The sequence below is a fragment of the Pygocentrus nattereri genome, chromosome 19 (assembly GCF_015220715.1).
Source record: "Pygocentrus nattereri isolate fPygNat1 chromosome 19, fPygNat1.pri, whole genome shotgun sequence".
Classification (NCBI taxonomy): Eukaryota; Metazoa; Chordata; class Actinopteri; order Characiformes; family Serrasalmidae; genus Pygocentrus; species Pygocentrus nattereri.
In genome coordinates this window covers 14573981-14591963 of record NC_051229.1, presented here as the reverse complement: position 1 = coordinate 14591963, position 17983 = coordinate 14573981, and the positions used below count along the sequence as shown (strand labels likewise).

The following is a 17983-nucleotide window of genomic DNA, read 5'->3' as shown; positions in this document are numbered from 1 at the left end:
AAATACTCAATTTTGTCTCAGACTTTTAAACCTAAATTTGCTTGAACTAGACGCCCTTTCTTATCTGCAAGTTCATTAAAACTTGGGCTCAAATGAACTCCTGAGCTAACAGGCGTTTGTATTGGTTGAACTGGAGCTGAAATGCATTTTGGTGATACGACTCGTGTGGAATTGCACAGAATTGTCTAGAATTGAGGTGTAACCACTGTACCACAGACTGGTGTTGGGGTAGGAGAGTCGTAGTAGGTTACATTGCAGTGCATGCTGGGAACTATAGTGCAGCACATTGTGAAAAGGAATAATATTAATAGAAAATGAAAAATCTGTTTTAGCCCACGAGTCAGATCAGGCCTGCCACACAATCCTATTTGGCCCATTGGCCTTGTATTTTACACATGGGCTCGAGAGTTTGTCTATTGGCCTGAGGTCAGTCTCTCATCAGTTCATCTTTTATGAAGTCAGTCCATAACATACGACATGCTTTCTATAACGGTTTTGTGGCTTGATGGTAAATTTAACTAACAGGAACTGGCTCTGCTGATATAGTCATAGTGTCACCAACACAACAGACACTGAGGCAACAAGAAAAGCTACATCTTATTCGACATAAGAACGAGTCTAACATGAACTACCTTTTGATGTTCATTTTCTTTATTTCCAGTAAGTTGACTGTCTATGTTACCTTTTACATTAATCTGCAAAAAAAGTTTTTATTAACTAATAGCAAAGTTTGAAACTAATGTACTGATCCTCAAGAATCTTAAATGCAACTAGCAAAAATAAGATAATAGTATGTGCAGAAAGTGACATTTGTTCTGATGTCTCTGCAGGCATTGAGAGCCGGAGGTGGTCAGAAAGGCAGTTATCTCTTCAATCTGGAGGAACGGTCACCATCCCGTGTCATTATGATATGAAATATATACAACATAAGAAATACTGGTGTTATGATGCTAAAGCAGCATTTAATTACTGTGAGATTCTGGCTTATGGAAATACTACAAAAGGTAGAGTAACAGTGACTGATTATCCAGCTCAGAGTCTCTTTACTGTGACTATGAGAGATCTGCAGAGTGGAGACACTGGAATGTACTTTTGTGCTGTGGAGATTGGGGGAATATTTCAGCCAGATGTTAAAGAAGACATTTACATCACAGTGAAATCAGGTATTAGATTATAAATCCTATTTAGGGTTTTTTTTTTGTTTTGTTTTGGTGGTTATTTAATTATATTTCATTCTTGCATCATTACAGAATTGTCTCTCTTTGTGTCCAGGTCCTGATGTGTCTGTAGTGGAGAGCAGTGTGAGTGGTCAGGAAGGGGGCAGTGTCAGTGTCCAGTGTCTCTACAGTGCTGGATATCAGAATGAACAGAAGCAGTGGTGCAGATCTAAAGACCAGAGGTGCTACACAGTGGGGAGGACTGACACATCCCAGAATTCAACTGTTCAGACCAGTGATGATGGGAGAAGATCCTTCAGTGTGGAGATGAGTGGGCTGCAGAAGAGTGATGCTGGCTGGTACTGGTGCAAAACTGGAGATCTGCAGGCTCCTGTTCATCTCAGTGTCAGTGATGCTCCTACAGCTATGATCACAAACCCTGGTATTTGATTTCATGAAGTGAATACAGCTGTAATATAATGCTTAGCATAGGATAAGAAACAGTAAAGTGTAGTCAGGAAAAAGACCTGCTCTAGTAAACATTAGTAAGCAATGTTTAAATGTATAAAATGTAAATGTATACGTTTTAAAGGTAGAGGAGCATTTTAAAGGCTTTGAATTCTCATTGAAGTTTCTAAACAAGCACTCAGTCACTCATTCTAAATATACAGCTGCTAGATTTCAGCCGTGTTAAAATCAGACAGCCCTCACTGGTTTATTGAGTTTGTTTATACATTTTTCTTCATACATGTAGAGATGCAAATAAAACATGATCATCAGAGGTTAAATTAATTTAGTTCTGTATAACAATAAATGTTCCAGGCCACTGTTTGTTCTGCCACTGTGTAACACAAATAAAACCACAAGAAAACAACTCTACTGATGGCACTAATGATGATGTTCTAAATTAACATGATATAAATATAGAATATGTGGTTTCATGAGCAGCTGCAGAACACAGTCACCCTGCACCTGAAAATCTTCCTACATCAGCCTGTAACCAAAAAAGGCACAGAGATAGAGAGAGAGAGAGAGAGAGAGAGAATGACAGTGAGAGAGAGAGAGAGAATGACAGCACTAGTACATTTTATCTACTTCATCTGATGGAATGTAATGAAATTGGGTCAATTCAAATGTGCACATCATTTCCACGTGCATAAAATCATGAGCTATGGCAGTCAAAACTGTAATGTGTTGAATTCATACAGAGACCATTTTAAATCATGTCAATTCAGTGATGAACAATGTATGATGTATTTTCAAAGTAAAACCTCTTCATCAGTCTAAATGGCTGCATCAGACTCTGTCAGAGTTTTACTTTGCACAGGTGCTTCATAGTAACTCCAGCTTTCCCTGAAGAGGACAGATTTAATCCTGACACAGTCACACCATTTCATTGTTCTACAAACATCAACTTGTTCCTTTTTTCAACAGTTACAATAGCTGTGGCTTCAGTTTCTGCCTCTGAGAAAACCAGCACCAGTGAGGCCACTTCAGGTACGATCAGTCAGTCTTGTAAAGCTGCACTCATGCATGACATCATTCAATGTCATGTGTGTACATGCTTGTGTACTTATTTTACTTTTTTTTTTTTTGCCTGTCTTGTCTGGCAGATTTGCAATTGAAGCAATTGAAGACGTTTTCCAGTTCATTTTTATTACAGTAACAATTTTTAATAACATTAATTAGTTTAACACATAGTATTATTTTATTAATTTAATTTAAAAATAAATTACTTTGTTGTACTTTTACTATGGCAAGCCATTTAACCTTCTAGTTACTTTTTCTATAGATCTCAGGAATTGTGAATTTAATTTTTTCTTGTACATATTTAATCTCTTAGATCTGGAATCAGTAAAACTGTACAAAATAATCAACTAGCTAGTAACAATTCAGTTTTTATGAATTTTATGAATGAAATGAATTTTAATTAGTAAAAATGTCGTGTTCACATGCATGAACTGAAGTTCTTGGCAAAATCTGTTGTACATTGCCATTCCTGGATGATTAGTTCTGGATCACAAACATCATTTAAACTCATCCAAATGTTTCTGATGGAGCTCTGCCACTCCAGAGAACAGAACTGTGCTCCACAACCCCAAAGCTTTATACCCCTCTAGCCCATTCTTGGCTTGGCGCAAATAGTTTGTGATCTTTGAAGTGTCTATGAATATGGCCTATAGAACCTAACATGATGTCACAGTATATGCTGCCCACATGCTGCTAAAAATGCACCACCAACCTTCCAGTGCCCCTGGAGCTTATTTTTGCTGGTATGTGCCTATGCTGTATGTGTCTTGAATCTTGTCTATGAATCATGGAATTGAGGCAAAAGAGAAGCATCAGGGATAGCACTGATATAACCAGGGGTGATTCTTTGGAGCTTTAGGGGTGCTGAGCACCCAATGAATCCAGCCCCCCACAAATCCACTTATCCTTCGGGGTCATGGGGGAGCTGGAGCCTATCCCAGCCATCATTGGGTGTAAGGCTGAATGAAACTAAGTGATGCATATAATTAACACATTTGCTTTGTCCTTATAGGTTCTGCAATTGTTACTACCAAAACAGAATCAGCAACAGATCTGTGAGTAGTGCACTTCTGCAAGTGGTGGTTATTCTTTAATACAAATTCATTTCCACACTTCATTATCACCCTCACCTCTTTGCTTTTTTGCAGAATAACAACTGAGAATGTAAATAACAGCACAGGAGAGAATGGGGAGAGCAAAATAAATATGCTCTGAAATGCTAAAGAACGAAATTGTTATTGATTCTGCTGAAATGGTGATTTCATCAGTCCAACAGCATGTGTACTCTGATTCACTAATATCGGAAAATAACTAGTATACTTGTGTTTTCAGTGCAGTGCATTATATGAATGGTTAGTGTGGATTTTGGGGTGATTTAAAATGATAATTGTGCAGATGACAACAAAAAGTTAATGATAACATCATATGGAAGTGAGGCGTTTGCATGTGCAGAGTGTGACAAGGTTGGATCTCAAAGAAGATCAGCTGATGTATGAGTTTACAAAAGACTGAATACAGGTAGAAGCTACAAAACACAGATGAAAGAACAAGACAAGGGTGGACAGGGTGGAGTCAATATGCCCCCTGATATGAAACACCATGAACTGATGCAAGTCTGACACCTCTGTTTGTTATATACACTGGCATATATAGTCATATGTGATGTATTGCTGCTTTTATTTGTTGCAGAGAGCAGTTCTGTGTTGCACGCAACTGAATAATTCCACACATGCTGTGATCCTGGAGGTGTCGAGGGCTGGTGAGGGCAGAGAGGAATATTCAGCAGCAACTTCTGTGTTTGTTCATTTAATAATTGTGCAGTAATGGGAACTGATTAGTAAAACAGCAGTGCAGTATATAGATCAGGGTTCCTGGAGGGTTCTAGCCAGTTTTGTAGTCTCCCTATAACACCTACTAAACACCAAGAGTAACAGAACAAGTTGAAGTTCAGGTTGTGTTTGAGCAGGGAAATCATTACACTGTGCTGGACACCAGCCCCCAGGACCAGAGTTGTTCACCCCTGATATCCTTCTGCCTCATGTGATGTCACCGTATAACAGTGATGGGCAATTCCACCAATTTCCTTTTTCAGTGTTTGTTTTGTTGTTTTCTTTTATCACTGCTTGTTTGTTGTTAACTACTTATATCTGTATTGTTCTTTTAATATGGATGTCCTTGATTGTAATGTGTGAGCATGTTATGGCTTGTGTAGATTAATTTTTCTTCTCTTTCAGCTGATCCCTTTAGGGGTCACCACATCGGATCATCTGCCTCCATCTTGCCCTATTCATTGCCTCCTCTACTTTTACACCAACCATCTCCATGTCCACCTTCACTATATCCATAAGCCTTCTCTGAGGTCAACCTTTTCTCCTTCTACCCGGCAGCTCCATCTCCAACATTCTTTGCCCAATATATCCACTATTCCTTCTCAACGCATGTCCCAAACCATCTCAACCTGGCCTCTCTGGCTTTATCTCCAAACTGCTCCACCTTCACTGTCCCTCTGATCAGCTCATTTCTAATCTTGTCCATCCTTGTCACTGCCAACGAAAATCTCAGCATCTTCATCTCCGCCACCTCCAGCTCAGCCTCCTGTCTTTTAGACAGAGCCACAGTCTTCAAACCATACATCATAGCAGGACACACTACTGTCTTGTAAACCTCCCTTTCACTCTTGCTGCTATCCTTCTGTCACACATCAGCCCTGACATCCGTCTACACCCACTCCATCCTGCCTGCACCCTCTTCTTCAACCTTTTGTACACTGTCCATTGTTCTGGATGGTTGACCAAAGATATTTGAAGTCATCCACCTTTACGACCTCTACTCCTTGCATCTTCACCTTTCCACCTGCCTCCCTCTCATTCACACACATGTATTCGGTCTTATCTCTACTGACCTTCATTCCTCTCCACTCCAGTGCAAACCTCCACCTCTCCAGATTCTCTTCCACCTGCTCTCTACTCTCATCACAGATTACAATGTCATCTGCAAACATCATGGTCCATGGAGCCTCCTGCCTGACCTCATCTGTCAACCTGTCCATCACCATTGCAAAAAAGAAGGGGCTCAAAGCTGATCCCTGATGTAACCCTATCTTCACTTTGAAACCATTTGTCACTCCAACTGCACACCTCACCACTGTCTCACTATCCTCATACATGTCCTGCACCACCCTAACATACTTTTCTGCTGCACCTGACTTCCTCATACAGTACCATAGTTCCTGTCTTGGCACCCTATCATATGCCTTCTCTAGATCCACAAAGACACAATGTAGCTCCTTCTGACCTCTCTGTACTTCTCTACCAACACTCTCAATGCAAAAATTGCATCTGTGGTACTCTTTCTGCTCACTGATCTGAACCTCTCGCCTTAGCCTTGCTTCAACAACTTTCCCATACCTTCATGGTGTGGCTCATCAAATTTATACCTCTGTAGTTACTGCAGCTCTTACATCACCATTGGTGACCAATACACTGCTTCTCCACTCATCAGGCATCCTCTCACTCTCCAGGATTTTGTTAAACAACCTGGTTAAAAAGTCCACTGCCTTCTCTCCTAAACATCTCCATACCTCCACAGGTATGTCATCTGGACCAACTGCCTTTCCATTCTTCATCCTTTTTAAAGCTGCCCTCACTTCCACCTTACAAATTCTCTGCACTTCCTGATCCACTATCTCTCCCCCTGTTGTCCTCCTCTCTCTCGTTTTCCTCATTCATTAGTTCTTCAAAGTACTCCTTCCATCTACTCAACACTCCCTGTTCACTCACTAGTACATTTCCCTCTCTATCCTTTATCAGCCTAACCTGCTGTACATCCTTTCTGGCTCTATCTCTCTGTTTAGCCAAACAATACAAGTCCTTTACTCCTTCTTTACTGTCCAGCCTCTTATACAGCTCATCATAGGCCTGAGCCTTTGCCTTTGCCACCATTCTTGTTGCTATGTGACTAGCCTCACGGTACTCCTGCCTACTTCCTTCATCTCTCTGGTTATCCCACTTTTTCTTAGCTGCCTTCTTCTTCTGAGTACTCTCCTGGACTTCCTCATTCCACACCAGCTTTCCCTTTCTTCTTTCCTCTGACCAGACGAAACACCCAACACATTCTTGCCAGTTTCTCTCAATTTTTTCTCTGCAATTTTTCCCTGAACTGCCTGCAACCATCCTCCTCCTTCAGCTTCCACCATCTAATCTTTGGCTCTGTCTTCACTCTCTTCCTCTTCTTTGTTTCTAATCTCATTCTACAGACAACCACCCTATGCTGCCTTGCTACACTTTCCCCTGGCACCACTTTACAATCTCCAATTTCCTTCAGGTGGCATCTCCTGCTAAGGATATAATCCACCTGTGTGCACGTCCCTCCACTCTTGTATGTCACCCTGTGTTCTTCCCTCTTCTGAAAATCCGTGTTCACCACAGCCATTTCCATTCTCTTTGCAAAATCTACAACCATCTGACCTTCTGCATTTCTGTCTTTCACACCATACATACCCAGCACCTCTTCATCCCCTCTGTTCCCTTCACCAACATGTCCATTGAAGTCTGCACCAATCACTAATCTCTCCTCTCTAGGGACACCATTTACCACTTCATCCATCTTACTCCAAAATTCCTCTTTCTCCTCTAACTTCTAACTGACAACCAACCTGTGGTGCATATGAACTGACCACATTCAAAATCACACCATCAACCTCCAACTTCAGGCTCATGATCCTGTCTGACACTTTCTTTACATCCAGAAAACTTTTCCCAAGCTGTTCCTTTAGGATTATCCCTACTCCATTTCTCTTCTTCTCTACACAATGATAGAACAGTTTGAATCCACCTCCAATTTTCCCGGCCTTGCTTCCTTTCCATCTGGTCTCCTGGACACACAGAATATCTACCTTCCTTCTCTCCATCATGTCTGCAAGCTCTCTGCCTTTACCAGTCATTGTCCCTATGTTCAGAGTCCCTACTCTAACCTCCACACTCCTGCCTTTCCTTCTCTCTCGCTGCCGTTCTAACCCGCCTTCCTCCTCTCCTCTCTGATGGTCTTCGACCTACATAGTCCAATTTCCACCGGCACCCTGCTGGTCAACAGCACCGGAGGCGGTCGTTGTTAACCCGGGCCTCGACCGATCCGGTATGGCAATCATATTTGTGATCCGCATGATAGTTTTGGCACAAGTTTTACGCCGGATGCCCTTCCTGACGCAACCCTCACCATTTATCCGGGCCCCTAATGGCTGGTTTGTGTAGATTAATTATTATATATTATTATATATTAATAAAAAAACACCATTAATTTTCTTTTCAATCCAATGCTGTACTTGTAATATCCTGATACCAGTACTAATACTGAACCTTTCAAAAAGGAAAATTCTATATGATAATAATTTAATAATTAATATTAATAAACTGCCACATTGATCTACCATTACTGAGCATTTACTGAGTCTTATATGACTATGTGACTGTGTGTTTGTAATAAGCAGAAGGAGAAGAGGAAGGGAAAGTAGTTCCTATCCTATACATTATATATATATAGTATTGTATTGTATTGTATTGTATTGTATTGTATTGCATTACACAGAATTCTGTGTTCAACTCTGCACCTTTTCTCTCAGTATCAACAGTGACTTTTGTTTCTAGCAGTATCTGAGCTCAGGACTGTCTTTCTCTCTAACCTATTTGTAACTAGCAAAGATGCTTTCTCTAGATAGACAAAGCACTTCTTGTAAGTCGCTCTGGATAGAGGGTCTGCTAAATGCTGTAAATGTAAACGTAAATACTAAAAATGTCTAGTATCAATACTGTCAACAAAGGATTGATTTTTTTTAAAAGAAATATCAGGATCAGAAGTATTTATTTCTTAGTATTGATCTGCTCATCCATACCATATGACTGCTCTGCTATTTCACTGGAAGAATCAAACTATAGTCTATGTGCTGTACAGCTGTTAGAAAACTATTTAGAAGAAAAATATTTGACTGTAATCTAGGTATTCCTAGCTCTAACTGACATGGGAATATTTAATAACTTCAGTGTGATCACTAACATTAACTTTACGGTGGAAAAGTTCTAAACTAGATCTTAGAACCTTAGAATCTTAGATCTTAGAATTTAAACTGATCAACACAGTGATCACATAGATCTCTGCTGGTACACACAGTTCACTGGCTGTTCAACCTAACGTTAACAAACTAAGATAACGCCTTCAGTTTTTATTGTATTTATGGATAATTTCACATCATTTTTTTCACATACAGCTTATTACATCCTTAAATCTGTCCCTCTTGCCCACCCAGTGATGAAGCAGCAGACATCGACAACTACTCTTTCTATACTAAATACACACTATATGTATGTAAACATTACATTTATGTTTTCAGCAGATGCTCTTATCCATAGAGATTTAAAACAGTAGTGTGAGGAGTCAGGCTAAAATACTTTTATTGGTATAACAGTAATGTTATCACAGTAGCCCAGCATCACCTAAACCTTCCGCTCTTTCAGACAACAATAAAACATTCAAATTTGAAAGTCAGTTTGAAATATTGTATTTGTTAAATGATACCTAAAATTACCCTGAGTTTAAAAAAGATTATTTAAGTGTTACATTTTTACCATTTTGAAAATAATAACAATACTATCTATTGTTATTATTATTAAGTCTAGGTCTAACCCACAATTATCAATAACAGCAATAACCAAGATAATCAGTAGAAAATCAACAACAACAAACATCAAAGCCACGTATCAAATTACAAAGAGTCAATAATCACCAGTTTCAAAATGAAATAGAATTCTCCTCCTCAACGTCTCTTTTGTCAAGATCGATTTACTTAAATATCAAGAGTCAGTTCTACTCAGTGGGTGAGCAGATAGAGAAAGAGACCAGTGCGGGAGTCCAGCAAAAGTATGAGTACTCCAGCTCCAGGTTCGGGTGGTTGGCTCTCAAATATGGGCCTTGCTCGCCATCTAGCGTCCGTTCGGTGCACAGGCCACGTGCAGTCGAGCGATGAAAAAAAGGTTTCGAAGGATTCAACCACACCAAAAAACCCGACCGAATCCTGTCCTACATATTTATATGTCGTCGTTGCAGATGTAATTCACCACGACGTGCTCCTTCAACAGCAACATTACTGGCCTGTCTAAACTGGGATAGCTCAGGTTAAACCACTTACGGTCAGAGATAGACCGTTTTAACCTTTACTTTATGGACTTTTACCAAGCCTTAAGCTTTATGTTTCAACGGTAGACGATTTGTAAAAGCATATTCTCAAGTTAGAAATACTTAATCCCAGGGTTTCTCCCAGTTTCACTGCACAACATACATCAGAAAAGGCGGAGTTTACGCCCACTTCACGCTGATTGGCTGTATTAATTTCACCAGTTGTTCTGAGTATTTCAATTATTTCTTTTCTTTTTTTTTTCAAGATAATTGCACAAATAATTTTGCACTTTAGTGACTGTTTCGTTCTGTTGATTTCTATTTCATGTCACTTCAGAATTAAATTATAATTTTTATTCTCCATTATTTCACTTGTCTCAGTGTCCTTCTGTTAACCAAATGAGACCTGGGTTACAAGTGGATCAGACACAGCAGTCCTGCTGGAGTTTTTAAACACTGTGTCCACTCACTGTCCACTCTATTAGACACTACTTTGTCAATCCACCTTGTAGATGTAAAGTCAGAGACGATAGCTCATCTGCTGCTGCACAGTTTGTGTTGGTCATCCTCTAGTCCTTCATCAGTGGTCACAGGACGCTGTTGACAGGATGCTGCTGGCTGGATATTTTTGGTTGGTGGACTATTCTCAGTCCAGCAGTGACACTGAGATGTTTAAAAACACCAGTAGCACTGCTGTGTCTAATCCATGCACACCACTGCAACACACACCAACACACTATCACCACGTCAGTGTTACTGCAGTGCTGAGAATGATCCATTGACTAAATAGTACCTGCTCTGTGAGGGTCCATGGGGGTCCTGACCACTGAAGAACAGGGTAAAAGGGGGCTAACAAAGTATGCAGAGAAACAGATGGACTACAGTCTGTAACTGTAGAACTACAAAGTGCTCCTATTTAGTAAGTGGAGCTGATAAGTATCATAATCTCATAATGCTGTGCTTGTTCAGTGTGAAATTACTGCTATTGTTAACAGTGTAGTCAAAAACTACAATCTAGAGTGAGGGAGCAGTGGGTGGGTCAGACTGATTACCTGAATGAAGTCTTCAGTTCATCAGTTACAGCTACATGTCAGAGTTTGTCTGATGGCCTGAGGTCAGTCTCTCTTCAGTACATCTCTTATGATGTCAGTTCAGAAATTAAAACATGCTCTTTATAATGGTTTTGTTGCTTGATGGTAAATTTAACTAACAGGAACTGGCTCTGCTGATATAGTCACAGTGTCACCAACACAACAGACACTGAGGAAGCAAGAAAAGCTACATCTTATTCGACACAAGAACCAGTGTAACATGGACTACCTTTTGATGTTCATTTTCTTTATTCCCAGTAAGTCGACTTTTATGGTTCCTTTACATTCTTGAGCAAAATAAACTATTTTTATGAACTAATACCAAAGTTTTAAACTAATGTACTGATCCTCAAAAATCTTTAATGCAACTAGCAAAAATAAGATAACAGTATGCGCAGAAAATCACATTTGGTCTGATGTTTTTACAGGCATTGAGAGCCAGAGGTGGTCAGAAAGGCAGTTATCTCTTCAATCTGGAGGAACGGTCACCATCCCGTGTCATTATGATATGAAATATATACAACATAAGAAATACTGGTGTTATGATGCTGAGGGAGCATTTAATTACTGTAAGATTCTGGCTTATGAAAATACTACACAAGATAGAGTAACAGTGACTGATTATCCAGCTCAGAGTCTCTTTACTGTGACTATGAGAGATCTGCAGAGTGGAGACACTGGAATGTACTGGTGTGCTGTGGAGATTGGGGGAATATTTCAGAGAGATGTTAAAGAAGACCTTTACATCACAGTGAAATCAGGTATTAGATTATAAATCCTATTCATGACTGTTTGTTCATCACTGAATTTTGGTGTTTCTTTGACTATGTTTCATCATGGCATCATTACAGAATTTTCTGCCTTGGTGTCCAGATCCTGATCTGTCTGTGTTGGAGAGCAGTGTGAGTGGTCAGGAAGGGGGCAGTGTCAGTGTCCAGTGTCTCTACAGTGCTGGATATCAGAATGAACAGAAGCAGTGGTGCAGATCTAAAGACCAGAGGTGCTACACAGTGGGGAGGACTGACACATCCCCGAATTCTGCTGTTCAGATCAGTGATGATGGGAGAAGATCCTTCAGTGTGGAGATGAGTGGGCTGTAGAAGAGTGATGCTGGCTGGTACTGGTGTAAAACTGGAGATCTACAGGTTCCTGTTCATCTCAGTGTCAGTGATGCTCCTCCAGGTACGATCGCAAACAAAAGCATTTGATTTCTTGAACTGAATAAGTGAACACAATTGTAATGTAAGGCCTAACATCTCACAACAACCAATAAAGTGTCAAGAAATGGGCCTGCTCTAGTAAACGCAGGCAAACAATCTTTAAATGTATGTGTGTGAGGATGGACAACATGGAAAGGCTTCTGACTGGCTTCAGCTGCTAAACGAGAACCCTACGCTGGCCACTTATAATATTTTAAACGTCTGTTTTTTTTCTATAACTCATTTTGGCTGTATTGATTTAAAAAACAATAATCTGATGGGTTCGCCAGACCCCAGAGTAACAAAAACATGAATAACACAAAAGGGTTAAATGTGTACATGAGGAAAGAGTGAGGATGGAGAGGAAAGATTTAATGATGACAGTCACACCATTTCATTGTGCAAGGAATATCAACGTGTTCCTTTTGTTCAACAGCTGTGACTTCAGTTTCTGCCACTGAGGGAACCAGCATCAGTGAAGCCACTTCAGGTACGGCTACAATCAATCTTTTAAAGCTGCACTCATGCATGATATCATTCAAACGTTAAGCAGATGAGGTGATGTGAGCTGCCTGTGACCTGTTTGTGCAGAAAGATATTGTGTTACAAGGGATTTCATGTTCACAAGTCATGAAGTGGGCAGAGTTCTAAAACCTGGAGAAATGGCCACAACATGTAGAGATGGAGAAAGTGACAATCCCAATATTGATATTTACCCACTTGATTCAAGACTGTTATTAAAAAATAAACAAACAAAAAATAAACAGCAGACTAACTCAATATTGAAATATCTTGAGCACTGTAGGGTGGTCGGGTTGGGGGGGGTTTGCATTTATTGTTTTTTGTATATGTTCAATTCAGATAAGATGCAATAAACAGTAATTGTGCAGTAACATGTGCAGAACTGTGTTCCCTATAGAAGATGTGCACTTATTTCACTTCACTTATTTTCACAGTCAACAAAACATGCCATTTGACTGGGCACCCAAATACATCTGTACTTTTATTTTCTGTATTTATATTCCAAAGCTGCAGTAGCTACGATGTGTTTATGTTCAACACTGCCTGTTAAAGAGAAGTGAATCACTTGCCTTGCCGACTGGCTGCTTTAGGGATCACTACAAGAAGCAGGGGTTAGAGGCTGTTTGTTTGGCTTGATGCAGAATAATATTGCCTTAAAATCATTAGTTCATCAGAGAGCAGAGAGAGCAGGGTGTGTGATGCCACACTATCTGCTCTTTGTGGTTTCCTTTTATGAGCCTCGTCTATAGTATCTAGCATGATGGCACAGTATATTCTGCCTGAATGCTGCTAAAAACGTACCTTTAACCTTCCACCACCCTTGGAGCTTATTTATGCAGGCATGAGCCTTTGCTGTATGTATTTGAGTCTATGGAGCGCAGAGTTTGGGGAAAAGTGAAACATCAGGAACAGCATGGATGTAACAGAATGGTAAATAAGTTATGGAGTATTATTGTCATTTCATTAACTTGTCCTTCATTAACCCTACATAGTAAAACCATGAAGACCTGTCAGTTGTGTGTCATTATAGAACTCATTAGAAATGTTTAATGCAGAAACCTTGTAAATTGCTTTGTACATAGCCTTTTAATGTCTCATTAGCTGCTAGCACAATGCAATTTCTACTAGCATGCCTATGGGAATTTTGTTAGCACTAAGCTACCAGTGTTTGTTTTCAATTCACATCCAATTTTAATTGTTTAGTCCTTTTTATAAGCGCTGTTGTCACAAAGCAGGGTGACACTTTATTTTAAGTGGTCCTTTTTACATGAAATAAGTACTTCACAGTGGTCTTAATCTCAGGACCATATCAATAACATATCAATGTTGTAGCATCAGTGAATACATTCCGTAGATTATCAAGAGACTTTTAATCAACTGCTGAAAAACGATTTGTTTATAATCTGCTGAATTCAGTTATTCATTTTATTTGTTAGATCCAACTTTATATTTGTGGATGTTGACCTGAGAGGTCACTGAACATGAAACAGGTCTAATGCAGACCATCTCAACAGTCCCAGCATGCTGTATTACGTTGTTAAGTTTCACTGACATTGTCAGATATACTGAAAAAAACTGTAAATGCAACCTGAGATGGATTACTGACTGACCATGCCGGCCTCAGACCACAAGGCCTGACATGGCCAAAGAGGGAACAGTCCACTGCAGACACAAAAATACATAAATAAATGTCTCTTGATTATGTGACGACTTAATAAATGAAATATCCTGCCACTTTAATTAAAGTGTCTATCATACATTATACTTAAAATTAAATTTTTTCACCTGAATTTTTAAACGGTCATTTTCCAACCTCTCTTTACCCTTACTGCACCAAGCTCCTTCATTTCAAATTGCTGAGGAAAGTTTATTTTTCATCAGATCGTGAGCCGTGACTTTTTACTGGGAAGATACACACATTAGTATCCGGTGTGACCACCATGCACATGCAAGAGAGGAACACATGTAGGCCCGGAAGGTCGCCGGTTCGATCCCCAGAGCCGACAGCACATGACTGAGGTGTCTTTGAGCAAGACACCTAACCCCCAATTGTTCCCCAGGCGCTGCGGATTGGGCTGCCCACCGCTCCGGGCAAGTGTGCTCACAGCCCCCTAGTGTGTGTGCTCACTAGTGTGTATGTGGTGTTTCACTTCACAGAGTTAAATGCAGAGGTGAAATTTCCCTGTTGTGGGACTAATAAGGGTCTCTTAATTAATGTACAGTAAAAACATGGTTAAATAAACATGTTAATTTATATGTAATTTACTGAGTTGCATCACTTTTTACAGTTATGTAAAATTACAAAACATTTAGTTACTGCTTATTACTGTAAGTGTACAACAGACTTGCAGTGCTGATGATTCGCAGGACATTCTGGGAATTTCCTCATAACACTCCGTTTGGAATGCGCCTCTGAAAAATCACTGTTTGAAGGGCCATGTAGCCCTAATACTTCACCGTACCCCTCCATCTTCAAATCCACTTATCCCTCGGGGTCATGGGGGAGCTGGATCCTATCCCAGCCGTCATTGGGTGTAAGGCTGAATGAAACTAAGTGATGCATATAATTAACACATTTGCTTTGTCCTTATAGGTTCTGCAATTGTTACTACCAATACAGAATCAGCAACAGATCTGTGAGTAGTGCACTTCTGCAAGTGGTGTTATTCTTTAAATGCAAATTCATTTCCACACTTCATTATCACCCCCACCTCTTTGCTTTTTGCAGAATAACAACTGAGAATGTAAATAACAGCACAGGAGAGAATGGGGGACGGCAAAATAAATATGCTCTGAAATGCTAAAGAACGAAATTGTTATTGATTCTGCTGAAATGGTGATTTCATCAGTCATCAGCATGTGATTCACTAATATCAGAAATAACTAGTATAACTTGTGTTTTCAGTGCAAAGCATTATATGAATGGTTAGTGTGGATTTTGGGGTGATTTAAAATGATAATTGTGCAGATGACAACAAAAAGCTAACGATAACATCATATGGAACTGAGGCGTTTGCATGTGCAGACTGTAACAAGGATGGCTCTCAAAGAAGGCCAGCTGATGTATGAGTTTACAAAAGACTGATTACAGGTAGAAGCTACAAAATACAGATGAAAGAACAAGACATGAGTGGACAGAGTCAATATGCCCCCTGATATGAAACACTATGAACTGATGCAAGTCTGACACCTCTGTTTGTGCTTTTATATACACTGGCATATATAGTCATATGTGATGTATTGCTGCTTTTATTTGTTGCAGAGAGCAGTTCTGTGTTGCACGCAAGTGAATAATTCCACACATGCTGTGATCCTGGAGGTGTTGAGGGCTGGCAAGGGCAGAGAGGAATATTCAGCAGCAACTTCTGTGTTTGTTAATTTATCATGGTTTGATGGCAGTAATGGGAACTGATTAGTAAAACAGCAGTGCAGTATATAGATCAGGGTTCCTGGAGGGTTCCAGCGCAGTTTTGTAGTCTCCCTATAACACCTACTAAACACCAAGAGTAACAGACAAGTTGAAGTTCAGGTGTGTTTGAGCAGGGAAATCATTACACTGTGCTGGACACCAGCCCCCAGGACCAGAGTTGTTCACCCCTGATATCCTTCTGCCTCATGTGATGTGACCGTATAACAGGGATGGGCAATTCCACTAATTTCCTTTTTCAGTGTTTGTTTTGTTGTTTTCTTTTTATCACTGCTTGTTGTTGTTAACTACTTATTTCTGTATTGTTCTTTTAATATGGATGTCCTAGATTGTAATGTGTGTTTGAGCATGTTATGGCTTTGTGTAGATTAATTACACCATGTAAAAATTTTGTTCCCAGTTGTTAAGTGTGTTTTCCTGATTGTTTGTACCCTAAATGAATAGAAAAAAGTTATTATTCCCTGTAAACTTTGCTTTTGTGGTCAGCACAATGATATTTTGAAATTGATCTATTTTTAAGGATATTCGCCATATTTCAAGATACTTAAGAAGCTTCTGGAATTCTGAGAACTATCAAGAAGTTTCTAGAACTGTCCAGAATTATAGAATAGAATAGAATAGAATAGAATAGAATAGAATAGAATTCAACTTTATTGTCATTGCGTATGTCACAGGTACAAAGCAACGAAATGCAGTTTGCATCCATCCAGAAGTGCTTAGCAGCAATATAAATATATATCTTACAATGTACAGTAAGTATAGTATATACAGGTTAAAAAAATATGAGGGGGTATGAACACGAAGGGGGTTATACAGGTTATAAACAAGAATGTACAGGTTATAAATATGAGGGGTATAAAGTACTATGAACAGGTTATAAATATGAGGGGGTATAAAGTACTATGAACAGATTATAAATATGAGGGGGTATAAAGTACTATGAACAGGTTATAAATATGAAGGGGTATAAAGTACTATGAACAGGTTATAAATATGAAGGGGGATAAGTATGTACTTATGAACAGGTAGAGTATTTACACAGTATATACAATAATGGGCAGTATATACAGCAGATGTAAGTGCCGGTAAGTGGTGTTGAGTGGTGTGTAAGTCTGTGTGTTATTGGTGTGTGTTAGGGTACAGTCCATTGTTATTTGTTTAGATGTCAGGAGGCAGAGTTCAGGAGTGTATCTAGAACTTTCTGGGACTGTACAGAATTGTAGGTAGCTGTATAACTACAGTTATATAGGGCCACTATAGCCCTTCCTGAGAGACGGAGAGACATGATCTAATTGATTGGGATTGCATAGTAAGTGGGCAACAGCCATCACAGACAAAGGGGAATTGATCTAGACAGACAGGTGTGAATTCATTCTCTATTCAGATTCTGATAATGACAGTATTCACACTTCACCCCACACCCATTACAGGAGGAGCTTAGGAAGGACCACTACTTTCAAATGTATATATTGTGTGTTACTCTGCTACCGGGTGATCAGTCTTGCTCTGCTGAATCTTCAGTACACTCTTGTACTTTGATACTGCATGGAATAAAGATTGACCATTTTTATCAAGTTTGGAGAGACAGGCTTTTTCCTTACAGTACACAGCAACTTAGTCAATTTAGATGGCATCAAGAGGTTGCATACATCCAGCAGACGCATTTTGCTATGTATGTGGCCATTTTATAAAGACGAGCGAAAAAGTACTCTGTGGAAGCATCTGCTAAGATGTGTGAGGCCTACAAAGCATACTTCGGCATGCCTGTTGGTGACCAAGACAAACCATGGGCTCCTCATTTCACATGTGAGCACTGCAAGAAAACTCTTGAAGGTAAGCGGATAAATGATACTCTCTTAAATAGCAGATTTAAATTTTTATTTTGCAAAATTT

General features: G+C 39.6%; 1 pseudogene; it reads left to right on the top strand.

Annotated features, from left to right (window-relative positions):
• The first annotated feature begins 589 nt into the window (after positions 1 to 589).
• LOC108427127 lies at positions 590 to 16003 on the top strand (annotated as a pseudogene).
• The last annotated feature ends 1980 nt before the right edge of the window (positions 16004 to 17983 follow it).